Consider the following 17,463-nt stretch of genomic DNA (forward strand, 5'->3'; position numbering starts at 1 on the left):
GCATTATGACGTGTTCCCTAGTGCTGTGGAAAAACACCACCAATTCTTCAGGAGTGACACAAGTTCTAGGACATTTGGGTGTGCTAAATGCTAGATCCTTTCACAAGTTTTATTAATTTCTCTTGAATACTGTACAGCTAGAAATTTAGAAATGTGTAAAGCATACAATACCTAGATACAGGGTAAAGTATTACCTATGCTCACTGATCTTCTGTGAACAGATTATTATTTGGCAAAGCTGTCAATGAAGACACAACACTAGGAAGAAACATTGGGATGCACACTGGAATCCAAGCAAGCAGAATCTGATTTGCTGGTGCTGTAAGCAATCTGAGTTGGAACTTATTCTTCCCAGACATTTGAACAGAGGCTATCAGAAGTGGGCTGATTTCAGAAGACCCTAATTGTGCTACTGTAATGAAACCAGTAAAATTAATGTGCACTTACTTGTGGTGTTTCCAAGCATGAGCACTACAGCTATGTCCAATTCTTACCATCTGCTTCACTGGAAATAAAACTAAGACTGTACAGATCACTTTTAAATCCCTTAAAACAAAATCCATAATACAAAACTGATTTCAAGGGAAGAAAAGGACAATATTTCCAGATGTTTGCCGAGGTTATATTTCTTTCACAGAAAAAAATCTAGTACTCTATACCATGTATAGTGGCATAATAAGATCTTTTGCAATATAGATATTTCAAATACACTTAGTTTACTAAAAATGTAAATGATCATAAATATGCTTCACATAAAATAAATATTCTATGGTGTATAAGATGTTGGCACTGTGCTAAAGCATGCTGTAAATAAAGTGACTGTGATATTTAGGATATATATAAGTTCATATCAAGTTTCTGTAAAAATCACATAAAGTCTCTCATTCAAAATATCTTCAGGGAAAAAGCAGAATATTAATTTTCATGGTACTTCATTCCAGTATTTTCATAAGAATTATATGCCTATGTCTACATAAAAACACTGTTACATACAAGGACCAATATAGTTGAAAACCTTCCATGATTTGAACAGAAATCTTTCCATCACCAAAGTGCCAAATAACAAGCCAGCTCAAATGAATGGTAAAAAGCATAACTATGAGTGCATTCTAATACCTGCAATGAATTTATCTTTGAAAGCTTTTCATTCTTTGTATGCTATATTCCACTTACAAATAAAATTTTATAGGGTGTTATATACCCCAAAAAGGGTATTAAAACTTCAAAGAAATATATATGTTTATTATGTTACTATGGACACACAATACCACAGAAGTGTGTGGGGCCAAAGCCCCCATATTTATAGAGAGTGGAATTATGAATTATTGTTTTCTTTACTCACAGCATTAGTTTAATTGTGCTTTTACATTTTCCAGTAAAATTTTCATAAAGACCTCTAGTCTGACAAGCCAAGTTAAAGACAGCCTTCAACACTAGGCCTTTTACATAAGCTTAACTATTACCAATATATTAAAATATGCCCTAGAAGTTTTATCTATTTTGTATAACATAATTTGAAGGAACATCATCAGTATTAAAATGAACAACGACAGTCTCACCTGTGACCCTGAAATATAAAACTGGGAAAAAATGGCAGGAAACTCTCTTCAAGGAGAGATCTACTGTCTTCTCCTGATCCTGCACTTCAAGCCATTTCAAGCCAAGGTACATTCCTAGGCTTGTGAAGACTACTTCTGCAACCCAGGCACACCAGACTTTGCCTTTATAGTCCAAGTAAAGGGCTATGGCCTGTCTCTAATGCAGTATTACACCTAATTCCTTTTTCTTAAATTATAATTTCCTTATACCAACATAGCACATTCATCAGCACAGATCAGATCACCCTCCCTTTTTACAGCATCACTTAGATTGGTAGGGATGCCAGGACGTTTTTTGTCTCTCTGCTCAGAGCAGAGCTAACACAGAATTAAGACCTATTTAATAGATCAAGACTTTGTCCACTCTTAAAAGTCTCCAAGAATATAGATACTGTAACTTTGGTGATACTGCACCAGTGCTCAATTATGCTCATAACATCAGAAACTCTCATGCTTCAATTTATGTGCACTGATTCTCATTCTCCCACTGTGCACTTCAGTAAACAGCCTGCCTCTGTACTCTTTGTAGTCCCTTAAGTTCCCTGGAACAACATCTCTTCAACAAGCAGAACAAACTCAGCTCCCTCAGCCTTCCCTCACAGGATTTCAGCCACCTTGATGGCTCTTTGCTGAACTTGCTCCAGCTGATCAGAATCTCTTTCCTGTACTTAGGGGCTCACAGCTGGGTGCAGTGTTCCAGAAATTCTCAAATAAGCAACACGCTGAAGTGATTAAGTGCTTCCCTCGGTCTAGCAGCTACAATCCTATTTTTACAGCCAAGTATGCTGTTAGCCCCCATCACAGCCAGGTGGAACTCATATCTAGTTTACTGTTCAGCAGGACCCTCAGGGGCTTTCCAGCTGAGCTGGCACCCAGGCAGTCAGTCAGTGCCCTGCCCACTGGTGCAGGGGGTGAGTCTCTCACAAGTGCACAACTTCGCATTTGTCCATGTTCAGTGTTGTGAGGCTCCTCTCGACACATTTGTGTAGCTTGGCAGGTCCATCTGGACAGTGTCTCTGCCCTCATGAGCAACCATGATGTTCCCAGAAGCTGAGGGTGCCTCTGTCTTCTCCTCTAAGACATTGGTAAAATATTAAACACAATCAGTCTGAGGACAGACCCCTTGGAAGTTTCACTTGTGATCACTTACCCAAGGCAGAACAGGGATGGTGGACCTTTACACTTTGATCAGTGATCCAGCTGACCTTTTCCTCACCTAATAAACTACCCATCAAGACTAATGTCCATTTGTGATAAAAAGTTGGAAGACCATATCAAAATTCTGAATGCAAAGTGGATGACATCAATCCACTATGAAAATCTGGTGAATTTCTACAACAGAAATATTTGGATATCATGTTTTCAACCCCATTTCTGTACTCCTTCCTTCTTTGTGACAGTTGCCTCATATGATAAGGAGCTCCTCTTTTGAGCCACATTCCATCAACCACAGATTTTGTGCAGTCTAAAACTTTGACTAAACTACTTCACCTCCCACATTCTGATATAACCAGGGAGAAATCATAAAACACACCTGAATATTCATCTGAATATTCAGAGATTAATTTTACTTGCCTACTCTTCCAGCCCTCTGGTAATTACTTTTCCAAATATGTGGATGACTGATGTTGCAGAATTGCTATCAGGAAACCAAGTCTGTACTTGCACGTAGAGTATGGATAGAAGGGATGGTATGTTTCATTAGGGACAGAATGCAACTTCAAGTAAGAGGAGACAGAGAATTTTGCAAAAGCAGTGGCAGACACCTGGAAGACAAACTAAGTTGTTAATTCAAGATCCATGTTTTCCACACTGAAGCATTTGCTCTTCTGCCTACAACTCCCCAGAACATTTAATCACATTCATTCTCAAAAACCTACGTACATATTTAATTGCTTGATGGATCAGGGCCTTAACTGAATAGGGCAAAGCTGCAGTGCAGTGGAATGACTAGGACACCTGAGGCTGTAGGACTCATCTCATCCAACATCAGACATCCAACATTTATAACAAAAGCATATGTCTCAGCTAGTTACTATAGCCCCTGTTCATAATTAATGGAGAGAAATAGGCACTTCTAGGGTGCAATTCATCAGTCTTATTTTAAACATCTGCTTTAGGAAGAGATGAATTGCATCCGTCAGGTGCATATAAGGGGGACCTAGGTAGCTACCTTACAGGCAGCACCTTTATGTTAATCCTGACCAAAATAAAGCCTCTGAATGGATTCAGAGGGCTATAGAAAACATTCCCAGCAACTTGTAGTTTGCCTCCGAGTCTTATTCTGTTTCTTGATTCCTAACTCTGGTTCCTACCTGCTGCGATCTGGTCTGTAGTTCCTAGTACATTTTCCTTCTTACTTGCCTAAGTATTTGTCCCCACCTAACCTGCACTGCCTGTTCCTGTCTCTGTCCCCTCACCTCAGACTTACAATCCCTGAAACCCTGCCTTTGTGTGAACCTGTGTTAGGCAGAACTTTCTGCCTTGCCTCTTAGGCTTAGAATATACAGATCCCTTGTCTTCTGGGCTTTCCTCTCAATTTCCATGTAAGGTATTTTCTATATAGACCCTGGCACTGACAGTCCTTCCCACTCCTGACATTGATCTTTCTTAATCACAAGGCTCCAGCCTGCATGTCCATCTCATTTACAGCCCATTTTAAAAGACCTATCTTGCCATGTTCTATTTAGAGTAATTAAGATGTCAACATTGGAGTAGCAGTAGTTTTTGCCACATAACTTTATCTGTGCAATAAATTGCAATATGATTCTGTGAATATGAGTATTAAATGTTCATATAATAGATACAAAAGTAATACAGACCATGAATGGAGCAATGTACTTACTAGGCATTGAGCATAGGGACAAACCTCACTATCTGGATATCCATCTAGAAAAATTACATAGCTACTGCTGTTCAGATATTGACCTTCTTCTGAAAACCCGCAGTCATTTTTCTAAAAATAGCCTCATTATTTTCTTCTTGTGTCATCCATAATCATTCAGTCTTTACTCACCCAAGAGTCTCTGTAGTCTTTTTTTAGCTAATATTCTCTACCACTTAGTATCAGTAACAGAAATTGTTTGAGCAACTGTGTACCATGTTCCCTAAGTCCAGCAAACACTTAACCCCAGATAAAGCCCTCTTCAGGAAGTTCACATGTGCATTACTCTGTCAATTTGGACTGCCAGCTAGCTGGAGCATCAGCTTTTCCAATAGCAACCAGCTTCTGATGAAGAGCAAACAAAATGCTGATATTTGCAGATGGACTTTAGTTTAGTTTTAGTGGCATCTTTTTACAGTTAGTAACCAGGTGACTGAAACCCTCCATAATTGCAACAGAGCAGCTATTTACTACACTCCCCAAAAAACTGCTTTGCTTTAGTACCCAATGAAAAAATCTTAATATTTATTAGCACTATAATAAGCAGAAATTATGCTAAATTATGAAATTCAAAATCAAATTATGTTGTCTATTAGTATGGTACTTTTAATAAAAACCCAACAGATTGTTAAATGCAATTGCAATGAAATAAAGGCGCAGGGGGTAGAATGAAACAGTCCTTTTCCATCCTTGAAAGTGATGATACTGCCATAATAATCCACTCATTAGTGACCCTCTCTTTACCCTCAAATTTACACATATATGTGTTTTTCTTTGTCTGATCAGTAAAGACCTAAACAAGGCTCATTAAAAACCCTAAAACATTAAGTTGTTGCAAATGGAAAATGAACTTTTAGAAGTTAATTTTCCACTGCACCAACCACCATTCCCCTTCAAAAAATGAACAAAAAGATGGAGAAAAAAGCCCAAGCAAGTTTATCCTTTCTAATATACCTTTGTCATTAGCCTCCAAAGGGCCCCTGCTACTGCCCTTTTGAAACACTCGAGTATGTTAATGTCCATAATGGTGACCTAATCAGTTTAGGTGTATCATCCAAACAGTTTCACAGAAGCAATTGAGAGAATGTCATTGAGGACTTGCAAATGTAGTGTGCTTCAGCATGTCTGCAGAGCAGGCCAGAGTGTGACGGATGGCAGCAATGCTGTACTCCTTCTTGAAAGCCACTGATCTCTTGCATAAAAACACATTCTAATACAGGACTACCTTTGGTATTTAAATGGATAAAGCACGGGAACAGTGTTAGATTCAATTCTGTTAGAAGCTAGAAGATAGTCTTCATTAAAAAACGCAATTTTGAGCTTGGGGTTGGAAGTTATACCAACAAAATATAACTGAACAGAGCCTGCTGGCAAGGCATAAAGCTGCGCAAAAAATTGGTGCTTGAGTTCTTGCCCTACATATGAGAGTAAATGTCTTGGATGTGGGAGAGTGATAAAATTCATCCTCAACTGAAAATGGTTAACTTTTAAAGAATAGAACATAGAAAAATAGGTTGCAACACCTTTTTATGATTTCTTTTATCTTAATTAAAAGAAATTATAGTTACTTAAGAAGAAGCTATGGAAGTGGTGTAAGATGATACTCTGACTTTATGCAAAAATGGCTGCAGAATCTGTTATTGACGAGGAGGAAAACTGTGTGCTAAGCACTTTCACTTGTTTTGCCAGCAGCAACTAACAAAATTACTAAAGGTTAAAGATTTTATTGGGAGACATATTACAGTCTTTTATCTTGTGCACATAGTTAAGAAACACCAGCAGTACACAAACAAAACATCTTGATAAAAATTATCCAGCTTTCAGCACCCCACTAGGTTCTTCAAAACATGTTTTAATGTGAGGAGGCAAAACAAACCCAGAAAGAGACAGTCTTCCTTCCTCATTGATTCAGTTTCAATTCCTCCCACTCTGTATAGAGATTGCTTTTTAAACACCATGGCTTTTATTCATTTGTGAGGAAATAAAAACCACATCAGACAATAATGTGTTTATAATTGACAAGAATAACAATGAAATGGAGACACTAAAACAGGAAAATACCTTTCTAGGAAAACTATTATGTAAAATACCTAAGGCTTGAAATTCTTTCTTTTTCTTCTCTAAGGTTTATTTATGGCTCTGCACTTTTTAATGAAGCAGACATTTGGACTGAATGAAATCAAAATGACTTCATGGACAAAATACCAAGTGGAATCACAGTGAAGGTGAAAATGGCCTGTGCCTCCACCAGGTTTCATGTATTACTTTTATGGCCCTAATATGTAGTTATATCTTGTGTGCTTTTAAACTCATATAATCTGAAACCTGTTGTGCAGTTTGTTGCAGCCCATGTGCCTCCACGCTGTGGAAAGCAGCACAAAGGCACATAGGAGTGTTTGGAGGACACAAAAGCCAGCTGCAGCAGAAGTGGAGGACTATGGAAAATGGAGAGGGCCCTTCCTGATGTCTTTTCACTGACACTGCCAAGGCCTGTGCCCAAGCCTCATCCAGGCAGCTCCAGTGAGCATAGCCTAAAAACCCATGGGCTCAAATAGGGTCCAAGACCACCCACGCAGAGTCTGCACTCTTTCCCTTGTCCTGTTTTGTTTACATGCACAGACACAGTCTAAGAGAATGACTTTTTAATTTTTTAAGGTACCGTCATATTTCATTTGTAGTCATGATGACCATTTATATTTCTGTGCTAAATTGACAATGAAATTACCCTCTAGAGATTTCTTTCAGACAAATAAAAATGTGTAAATGTGTCAAGGTCCATTTTGCCCATGATGCTACCTATCTTCAAAAGGACTTGTTGAATAGTCTTTAAGATACCTACATTTAACCACGCAGGGTGGAATCCCAGTCTTTCTCCCTCTTGCCTAAAGACTTTCAAAGAAGTTCAGCATTTTCCGAGTTAGATACTCCATGGCCTTCAGGGTTGTGTATGGATTAGCAGTGTAGCTTTGCAGTAGGTCTGCAGAACAAAACAGCTGATGTAGAAGGCCTCACATCCACACTGCAAATATTTCAATGAGAAGTTAATTTAGACCAGTCCTTGTGTAGCTCAAGGATTCAGCACGTGTCTGTAGTAATTGTACTTTCAGTCTGATTTTAGAGAACATAATCCAGTTTAGTTCCATCCTAAAGGAGCCCAGTTTATATTTTCCAAAATGATTACGGGATGTCAATAATCCTTTTTTTTAAACCCATTAAAAAATCACACTTCAGGGTACAGATGAACAATTTCAATGAAATTATTTCATTTTGCAGGGGAGTAAAACTAGCAAAAAATGCCAGCAGACTGATTTTTTTTATGGGTTAAGTTTTCTTTTTTTTTTAGGAACTTCATTACTTTGCTAACAGTTAATTTTAATTTAGATCTCTGTGATGGAATTGAATAGAAAAAGGTAGGTAGGTCTTACTACTGATTGACAAACAAGGTAGTACTTTCCCCCATGCAACACTTAATCTCTTCTCTGTACATCACCTTTGCTCAGTAAAAGGATGTCACTCATGCTGTCTGGAGCCAAATTTCCATATCCAAAATAAAACAACAGACTGTAACCGTTCTGCCTGTAAAGTAACTCCAGTCTGAGAAGCAGCCCAGTGGAAAGGAGGTCCAACAACTCGAATATCTTCAGGGGTCCAAGACCTTCCAGATGTACCATCTGATTGCTTTAATGGCAAAGTAATTTAGTTAATTTTAAAAATGCAGAAATGCAAGCAAAATTCACCTTTACTTGCAAGTTCAAACCTCATTTAAACACAAGCTTGGGACTTCTTTCAACTTTTGAAAGGTACTTTTCTTTTGTAAATGAGCATCTGAGCTGTTTTCAAATAACCTAAATAACACAGCTCCTAGGCTTTGTATAAAAATACAAACAAATAAGAAATAACTACCCTGAAAATTGTACTCTCACTCAGTGATAACTTTCTACCCACATGCTCTTGTCTCTCACACTCTGGAACAGCACCTTACACTATTAAACATTTTCTGCAATCTCCACTGCTGGGAAATAGTTGGATGCTTCAGTTCTCTCAGCTCTTCAGTTGCTTTTATTCTTTCAGCTACACGCTATTATAATGAATTATCTGATTTGAAAGACCAGAAAATGTCTCCTTTTGTAATAAAGCTGTTCAAGCTATTTAAAATGTGTTTTCCAGATTATCAAGCATTTTGTCACATTAGAATCTCACTTTAACACAGATAAGCCATGGCTTCATCAAGTTTTATCTTGCCCAAACTGAGCCAAGGGCAGGCTGACTCACCGGCTGGTAATAGCAAGCATAGCTTTCCATCTCAATGTCACCAGCTGGAATTCAGCAAAGGTCATCACTGATAACCAACTGAGCTTTTGATGGCCCTATGAAATTAGCTGATGATCTAGGTATAGTGACTAGAGGACAGGTGTTCTTATTATAAAAACCATTTACCAGTTGATAACCTCTCTTACTAGACTCAACTGAGAAATGATGAGCTAAATGAGGCACAGGTGCTCAACCACTTCACATAAACAACTGGCATCTGAAAAAGAAGTTTAAGGACATATTGTCAGGGGTTAAGTGTGTCCCACCTACTGTGAAACTGAAATACTGTTAGTCTATTACCTTTCTTTAACACTATGGTATTTCAACTTTTGTTTTAGGAGAAAAAAAGAAATAAAAGAAACTGTCTCAATATAAAATTTAAACCAGCCTAAACCATCATGGCTAATTAAAACATTCCACAGTAAGACCAACAATAATGTGTGCAATAATGTATAGTTGAACAGTATAATTTTATAAGCCTCTACTAGTATTAAATTCTTGCTATTCTGATACATTTTCCATTTAAGACCTTTTCAGTGGAAACCATGACGTCTGTGTCATATGAGAAGAGATATGCTATAGAGTTGCTTGCTGCAGCTAGATTTTAAATTCTATTTAAAAGGAGATATCTTCATTAAAAGAAACGATAGAAAACTTTGTCTCCTCTTTTTAGAGGAAATTTTCTTCTGTTACTGTCAAACATAATTTTAAAATTGTTATTTCTACTTGCTATGTACTCAGAATTGGACGTTATTTTTCAAGCTAATTTTACAAATTCAGTTAATTATCAGTCATTTTACACGAATAGAAAAGAAATTCTAAAGAGAAATACTGCCAAGGTTGGCTCTGGATGCCAGAAACTCATTGCTTCTTCCTGAAACAAGCAGAATACATAACACTTTAGCAATTTTTCCTGCGCTGTACTTAAACCAGATTTCCCTGGGGCTTACAGAACTTGTGCATTTAGTGGAGACTTTAAGTTCATTCATCAAACACATGATATAAACCATTCTGTTATGCACCTTCAAATCAAAAGATGAAAAAGAAAGAAGAAAGAAAGGTGCTCACAAAGGTAAGAGTGCTTACTGAAGGACATGCTTCTTAGTGCTTGGCTGTACAAAAACATGTTCACACAAACAACTGTCGCAGCAATTATTTATGATTAAAAAACATGGGAATGTTGTGGTGACTTTGCATTAGAAGTCTAGTATATGTCAATTGTTTTATTCATGATAAACAGATCATTTAGTTGGAAAAATCCCATCTGCCTAGATATATCTCTTATTATTTATGAGAACCATGTTTAGGAATGCAGGCAGCACATGTGCATAATTAATCCTGAAGAGAATTAGACATTGTTTGATTCACAGCTGAATGCAATTAGCATTAGGAAGTTTACATATGTTGGCAATAACACAGATTAGCAACTAAAGTGCTTGTTAAAAAATTTAACCTGAGGCTGCTGGAGCAGACCTCTCTTAATGATGCTTTAAATGTTGTTGATGAAGTAATAATCAATTTTGTTTTATAAATAGTAAATCAAGAATTTAGGTCTAATTAGCTGTGCTACAGATCACTTCACTTACATATCCAATGTACATGTGATGTGTGCTGTGAACTTTCTCTGAGTCTGGTGTGCAAACAGTTGTTAAGGGAAAGATATGATCCCTTCTGTACAAAAAAGAAAGGAAAAAAAGTCACAGATGGGGAAGAATAAGATGTCTGTGATGGGAATGACTGTGTGCTCCTGGCACTAAAGCAGGAAGATTTTCCTTTATTATTTCAGAGCTTTTTAACTGAAAGGTGAAGAAACAATGCCTTGTCTGCCTTTTTAAAATATAATAATTAGATTATAATTCATAGTCTGTGAAATGAAGCTCTCTAATGGAGAGGGAGGAGAAAGAGAATAAGTGATAAAAGTGAGGAGGCAAAGTAAAATTGAGCTGTAATTGTTTTCACTTCAACTTTAAGAAGTTCAACATTAATTAAAATGTTTCTGCACCACTCACCACCAGATTGGCACAAAAGAGGGCTGGCTGGTATGTGCAGCTGCTGACTGGCAGGGATGTCAGCAAGGCAAAGCCAGGAAGATTGCAGTTACACACACACACACTCCCCTGACACACAGATGCAGATATTCCAAAGACGATGTTGCAATTAGAGCAAGCAGTTCTGGTTTTATTCGAGGAGTAGGTCAGAATACCTCCCAGGTAAGAAATTCATGTTTCCTAAAACACCCAAACGAGTTTGAAAAGTGTTTCAAGATACTCTTGTAATTTTTTAGCTCAGAGTTTGCTTTGATTTTTCTCATTTTCAATTATGTTTATTTGTACAGGAAATGTTCAGAGAGGTAAACTTCAGGTAAACCTTCCATGACCTAAGACCCAGCTGCAGCTGTATCCACGAAAAGTTTTCCTTCTCCTTCAGCTTTATTGTCTTCTTACCCTCTAAACATTCCTTCACACAAACAGGTGCTGTTGGGGTTGTATTGTGCAGTCTCTGTAATCACTCTTCACACATCTAAAAAGCAGGAGAGGTACAACTTACTGCAGGGAATTACTGATCTGCTGGAAGAAACTGCAGCTTCAGGTACCCTCAATTAATGTGAGTCCCCACACCAAGTAAAAGGATAAGTATAGCCTAAAGCCTTCCCTCCCTGGCAGCCTAGAAAACTGAAGTCAAGATGGGATGGATAGCCAGGAAATTTTTTAAGTAGCTGAAGGAAGGGGGAGCAAGTAGAGAGCCAAAACTGATTGGACTTTGCTTTCCACAGGGCCAAAAGAAACTCATTTTGTGTGTGACAACACAAATTGGGCACTTCCTTACTCACTCATCTACACCACTGCCAAGACTAAATAATCTTGAAATTGAGTCAGGGCTAAAGTGGAAAAGGCATTTGGGCTCCTAAAAATGAGAAACGGGCATTCAAGGATGAATAAGAGCTTTCGTCAGAGGAAGAGCGTGGAGCGCAGAGCAGCTTCGATTGGCCATGCATTCTTCAGGGAGTCATGGAAAAGAGCAGCTGGCTCAGAAGATTTCCCTGGTGAATGGCAAGCTCTACCCATAGGTCCAGAGGGAGGAATTGAAAGATTGAAGAATTGAGCCTGGGGTAAGCCTGCACATATGCAAAGGCTGAGTGGCTTCTTTTTAAATGATTATAAGTGTAGCAAATGTGTAAGAGCTGCTCAATCCCATTATTTAATATCCAGTGTATCAGTTCTGTAGGCTGTGTGGGGAGCTCATGATGCTCCTCTTACTCACTTTGACTTTGACTGATGAGACTGTTTCACCTCAGGTTTTGTACAGAAGAAAAGTTGCCTGTATCCAAGTTTAATTCTCAGAATTTTGTGTGTTCAAGTCCCATAAAACCAGATTATTCTGAGGAGACATGACAGTAGCCTGGTACAATTTTAAGAAATTTCCAAGACACCGTCTGTGTTTATCTTTGTTTAGCTGTAGAGCCAGATGAAAGGAACAGATACCTTGTATTTTAGAAGACTGAAGTGAATTAATAGACTGCTGTATCTCACAAAAAAGGAAGGAAGGAGAAAATGAATGAATGGACTTTGACTTTTCTTAAGTATACAGGGCAGCTGAGCTCTGACTGATGTTTACAAAAGTAGATGTGTTTGAAGCAGCACGACATGGGGAACCATGAACAGTTTAAGGGTTAAGCAGGAAGAGCCTTCAGGTCCTACAAAATTGGGGAAAATATAATCTATAAAATGCATTTATCATATTTTTCTGAAAAGAAATTCTCATAAGCTAAACAAGAGATAACTTCTGTACAACGTGCATAAGAAAATTAAGAATTAAATCATAAGAAATATGAAAAGAAGTAGCAGTTTTGATGCACGACAGTGAACAGTTTCACTGCATTCAAACATTAATTATAGTAAACTATTTGGTAATGAGAGGAACTTTTGTTGTTCTCATGCTGTTCTTGCTTACAGATGAAGGAGCAGGTTTCAGGTCACTAGAATTCCTGCAGTGCTAGCCCTTGTTTCTGAGTTGAAACAATGAAATCCTTAAGCAGATGCCTGACTTCAGAATCCTGAGTACTGCTGTTAAACACTGAAGCAGTATCCTCAATGTGTATTAATAAATCCATGAATGAAAGAATTGTTTACAAGCACTTTTCAATCAAAATAAATCAAGTTTCCAACTGACAGAAATTTGTTGAAAAATAAGGACTTTTCACTTCTTCCTTCTTCTAATATAATGTGCTCTATAAGATGAATAACATAAAAAAGGGGGAAAATACCATTCCTTTTCTTCAGGTGGTGCACTGTGATACCCTTTCGCAGTTCTTTGCTGTATGCACTTTGAAAAGTTAAAAATACCTTCAATGTACACAAAGAGTAGCCAAAGAAGATGCTATTATTTGCAGAACAGCAGCACCAACATACTACATTTTCAGCTAATTATAATAATGTGCATATCTTCTGTGAGAAATAGGAAGGGATATCACAGTTTAAATTATTCTGTGTTGGCTTTCAGAGGACAAACACTTGTTGTTGACAACTATTTGATCTGTCTCATAATACTGTTATGATGACAAAATAAAACTATACTTTTTTCTCAATTTCTGTGATCTTTCACCTAGATAAGAACCAACACCTGGCATCTTTTCAAATTTTCTTTTTTTCTTTACATCAGTAGCAAAAGTTAAAAAGGTAACATGAAAAGAAAGATGAAAAAGGAATGCTGTTCAAATTGAAGGACTGCAGTTTCAAGTTTCAATCCTGTATCAAAACATCTCCGCCTCATCTTCTTTCTCAGTCATCACAAATGAAATAGTACAAAGAAGTACACAAACATCAGTACAATGCTGTGTGTGTACTGCTATCCAAAAATCACAGTTACAAAATTATACCTGACATATCAAAAACTGACAGTCACATCCTCAAGATTTTCTTCTGTTCATTCCCATGGACCTTCTTTATTAATAAATCTGACACATAAAAAGCATCTGTATGACTAAAGTGTCAGTTACTGGAAAGACCGTTTTGATCTACTTCTTAACTTTTAGAAGAAATATTCTCTTTTTTATGAAGACAGAATCTGTTCACTGACTGCCAGCTTTCAAATGACCACCTCTTGAAGTTTAATTTTAAGTTTTAAATAAATATTGTATGCATGCAGAATAATTATGATGCTCTAGAGAGACTGTGTATAATGACATTGATTCTTTTTTATCTAAAAATGCCAAACCCTTGAGGCGGAAAAGTCTGTATTTGCCACAGATATATAGAGGTTCATTCTACATGTTAAATTATAATAGCTTCTTCATGTTTCTGTCACTAAGTCAGTAGTGAAACTTCCATTGTAAACTTCAATTTCCAATTGCTTAAAATGTACTGGTAAAAATTGTCTTTGGCCAAACATTTGATATAGAGAATTTTAGCAGTGGAATAACTTCTACTACATTAAAAGAAAATTTTAAAATTCTGATACAATGCTGTGTAACTACTGGAAAGAAATCACATTGAGTTTAGATGAATGTTAACAGTCATTACTGAAACAAGCACTGTCTTTCACTGATAAATGTTGTGGACATGTTATTTGTAAAAATATACAATAACTTCAATACTAAGAAAAACTGAAATTGTGTATTTAAGTGTGAAATTGGCATTTGTGCTTGAAAATCAGCTTTTTATTTTATTTCTGTTATGTTTAGTATATCTAAATAAATATTCTGATTTCATAATAAATTGACCCTCCCAAATTACTGCAAATTTATAGACAAAATTCAATAATGTGCATAAAGATGAAACCAAGCTCCTTTTTAAATCTGTTGTTTGGCTCATTGCTTAGGTTAGCAGTGTTTCTTCAGAAAAAGTGATTTCTTTTAGTGAATACATATTTGATCATTCATAATATTTACAGATCCTTTAAAAAAAGGACCAATGTCTTAAATACCTACATTTGTTTTAAAACTGCCAATAATGATGGTCTTACTTTTTTTTTAATAAGTTATTAATAATATGGTCTTAATTATTATTAATTTTTGTTCTCAATACTAAAAAATAACAAAGGCATAGTTAACAATAATGTTATTATTAATCACTAAAAAATTTTTGATGACAAAAGAATTTCAGTAAATACAGAATTAATGGACTCCTTCATATCACATCCCAAAATCAACCTCTTGGGAACAATCATCCCAAATTCATTCAAGCATTGAGAATCAGGGGAAGAAGGCTCTGAAGACTACAATAAATACCCATAAAAATTTTCCTTTGCAACCTTAGTTTTCATTAAGTTCCTTGAAACATACGTTCCTTGCATTTAATTGCAGCTAGAAATTATTCATCTAATACTGTACTAGATATTGACATGAAACTCCTACAGAATTTTTGTTGGGTGAGAGATTGGCACATTAGGAAAGCAAGTCACTACACCTATCTAAATATTTATCTTATGGTACAGGAGTATGTCTGCTGACATTTAAGCCTAGAAGAATAGATGCCTATGTTTTAGGTGGTTATTCTTAAAAAAGAGATTCCCATCTTAGTGTTTTGGAGTGAATAATGAAGAAATAATAACAATAACAATAACAACATTTCAATAGGTATTTCTATGCAAATAATTCAATTGTGTTTAGACAGAGTTGATGTCTAGCAGAAAACACACCAAAACAGGCTGAAATATGTAGACTAAAATTGCAACTCATCTCCCACTACATTTCATGTATGGCTGACTCAAATTGTTTGGTTTCAGAAAAGACAAGAATCAAGTGGCTCTTACCTCAGAAGGCTCACAAAAATTCTCTCCAGAAGGACGTACCCTCATAAGACAAGAGTCTTCCCCCTGCACCCAGACTCCTTTCCATGGTCTTGCCATTCAATCCTTAGCCAAGGTCCAGAAAGACTCACTGCTCTCTAGAGAAATTTTACTAAAGGTCAGAATTAACAAGACTATGCCAAAAGCATCAAATATATTACTCATGCAAATTTTGTTTCATAGAGAGTGGGATTCATCGCATTTACTGTGAGAGTTTTCCACCAGAGCAACTGAAGTCCTTGTATGCTCATGGAGAGAAATAGATAGTATAGAGAGTGATTCATTTGATTTACATCTCTTAACTGTCTTGAGAGATTAGTCATACCCTAAAACTAGTATTTCTTTACACTGATTACATGGGGAATATCAACTATATAAACTATCCTTGGTTATGCAGATATCTGTGTCAAGGACTTCTAAAGTTACAGTACTGAACTCTACAATAAAAAACAACAAACCAACAACCCTTCACCCCCAATAACCAGAAATAACCCCCCACTAATTTTCTTTTTTTATCTATAAATTAATTTCAGTTTTTACATTTAAAAGTTTTGTTAGTAATATGTCTTTTATTTATTGCTAAGTTAATGTTTCATGCAATATGTTTTCTCATCACATATTTTAAATGTTTCTCTGCTCAAGATGCAATCTTCAAGAGAACTGTTGTTGGACATGCAGGTAGACAAAACATAACTATGTCTTACAGTCATCCCGATGTGCTGATCTTTTAACTTCCTTCCCTCTAAAAACAAAAGTTTTCATGGTTTCCAGTTTAAGATGTTCACATAAGCAATTGAAAGTATCATGACCCAGCTTTTATCATCCTTTTAAAGCAAAATTGCTCATTGATTTTATGAAAAATTGCTCCAGAAACTTTTAATATTTTGGCCCAGTGTAGATTAAGATGAACATCCTTGTTTGCAATTTTATGTCTAAGATTGACTTTGTTATTAATTCATCTAGTATTTATTGCAATTTTACTGAATATAATTGTTTTGCTATTCATGTACCTGTTGGAAGAATTTTCATAGGTCATCCATTATAATTAAACATATGCTAATGGACATTTAAAGCATGTTACCATTTTCAATAAAACTTGAAGATGGGGTCTACTAAAGAGGAAAAGGCCTAATAGTGAAATGTGAATACTTCATTATAAGATACATAGCTTTTAGTCATGACATTCCTGTAATGGGGAGTTTTTGAATATTTTTGTTCACCTGAATCCAGGACACTGACCTGGATTCAGTTAATGATGTACTGTCTAGTTAGGTACCTCCTAAACTGATGTACAGTGTCCCTTTGAAAGGTATTTGGTCATCCAGGGATCTCCAAGATATCAATGAGTAGATCAGATAATACCCTTATAATTATAGAAAAATTCAGAAAACCAATAGACCAGTATTTCAAGACCAAGAGGGGGAAACTTTTTTCCTGGGGATTTTTATGGCAAGGTGTCCAGTTAAGAGACCATTTGTGGAAAGCATACACATTATACCCATAAGGACAGGCTTGGTGATTATCCATCACCTGTTGCATTTTTCGTAGCCTAGAAAGTTCCCAAATAACTTCTGTTAGAAATAAAATGTCTCTCATTAATGGAGTCAGTAAGGCTATCAACTACATCATACTATTTTTTTTACTCTGCTGTTCTGGTTTATAAAGGAAAAATGTTAAACAGGTACATTGTATTCAGTCTATATCAGATGCACAAAGGCAAAGGCAAGGGCACTAAAGCAGTGCTAGAGCAGTCTCTCTTTCTCTAAGCAGTCTATTTATGAATGTGTATGTGTGAGGTAAAGGTGTCTCTTCACTCTTCCATATAACATGAAATATTTGTGGAAGAAAGTTAAAGATTAGCCTTTCCAAAGGTATCTTCTAGGC

General features: G+C 36.4%; 2 long non-coding RNA genes across 4 annotated transcripts; one reads left to right on the plus strand and one right to left on the minus strand.

The window, feature by feature from the left end:
* Positions 1-30: 30 nt before the first annotated feature.
* On the plus strand, positions 31-14,316 carry LOC135301858 (uncharacterized). Of its 3 annotated transcripts, XR_010363590.1 has the most exons (6): positions 31-321; positions 6,608-9,080; positions 9,727-9,865; positions 11,129-11,154; positions 11,265-11,397; positions 11,567-14,316. It is a non-coding gene; the product is annotated as an uncharacterized LOC135301858 (long non-coding RNA). The 3 variants fall into 3 exon arrangements; XR_010363592.1 differs by lacking the exons at positions 31-321; positions 6,608-9,080; positions 9,727-9,865 and adding exons at positions 10,260-10,300; positions 10,809-11,003; XR_010363591.1 differs by lacking the exons at positions 31-321; positions 6,608-9,080; positions 9,727-9,865 and adding an exon at positions 9,893-11,003.
* Positions 6,187-8,905, minus strand: LOC135301857 (uncharacterized). The gene is made up of 3 exons (XR_010363589.1): positions 8,755-8,905; positions 7,973-8,160; positions 6,187-7,501 (listed from the first exon to the last, which is right to left on the minus strand). It is a non-coding gene; the product is annotated as an uncharacterized LOC135301857 (long non-coding RNA).
* Positions 14,317-17,463: the final 3,147 nt, after the last annotated feature.

This window comes from Passer domesticus, chromosome 5, assembly GCF_036417665.1.
Source record: "Passer domesticus isolate bPasDom1 chromosome 5, bPasDom1.hap1, whole genome shotgun sequence".
NCBI classification, from domain to species: domain Eukaryota; kingdom Metazoa; phylum Chordata; class Aves; order Passeriformes; family Passeridae; genus Passer; species Passer domesticus.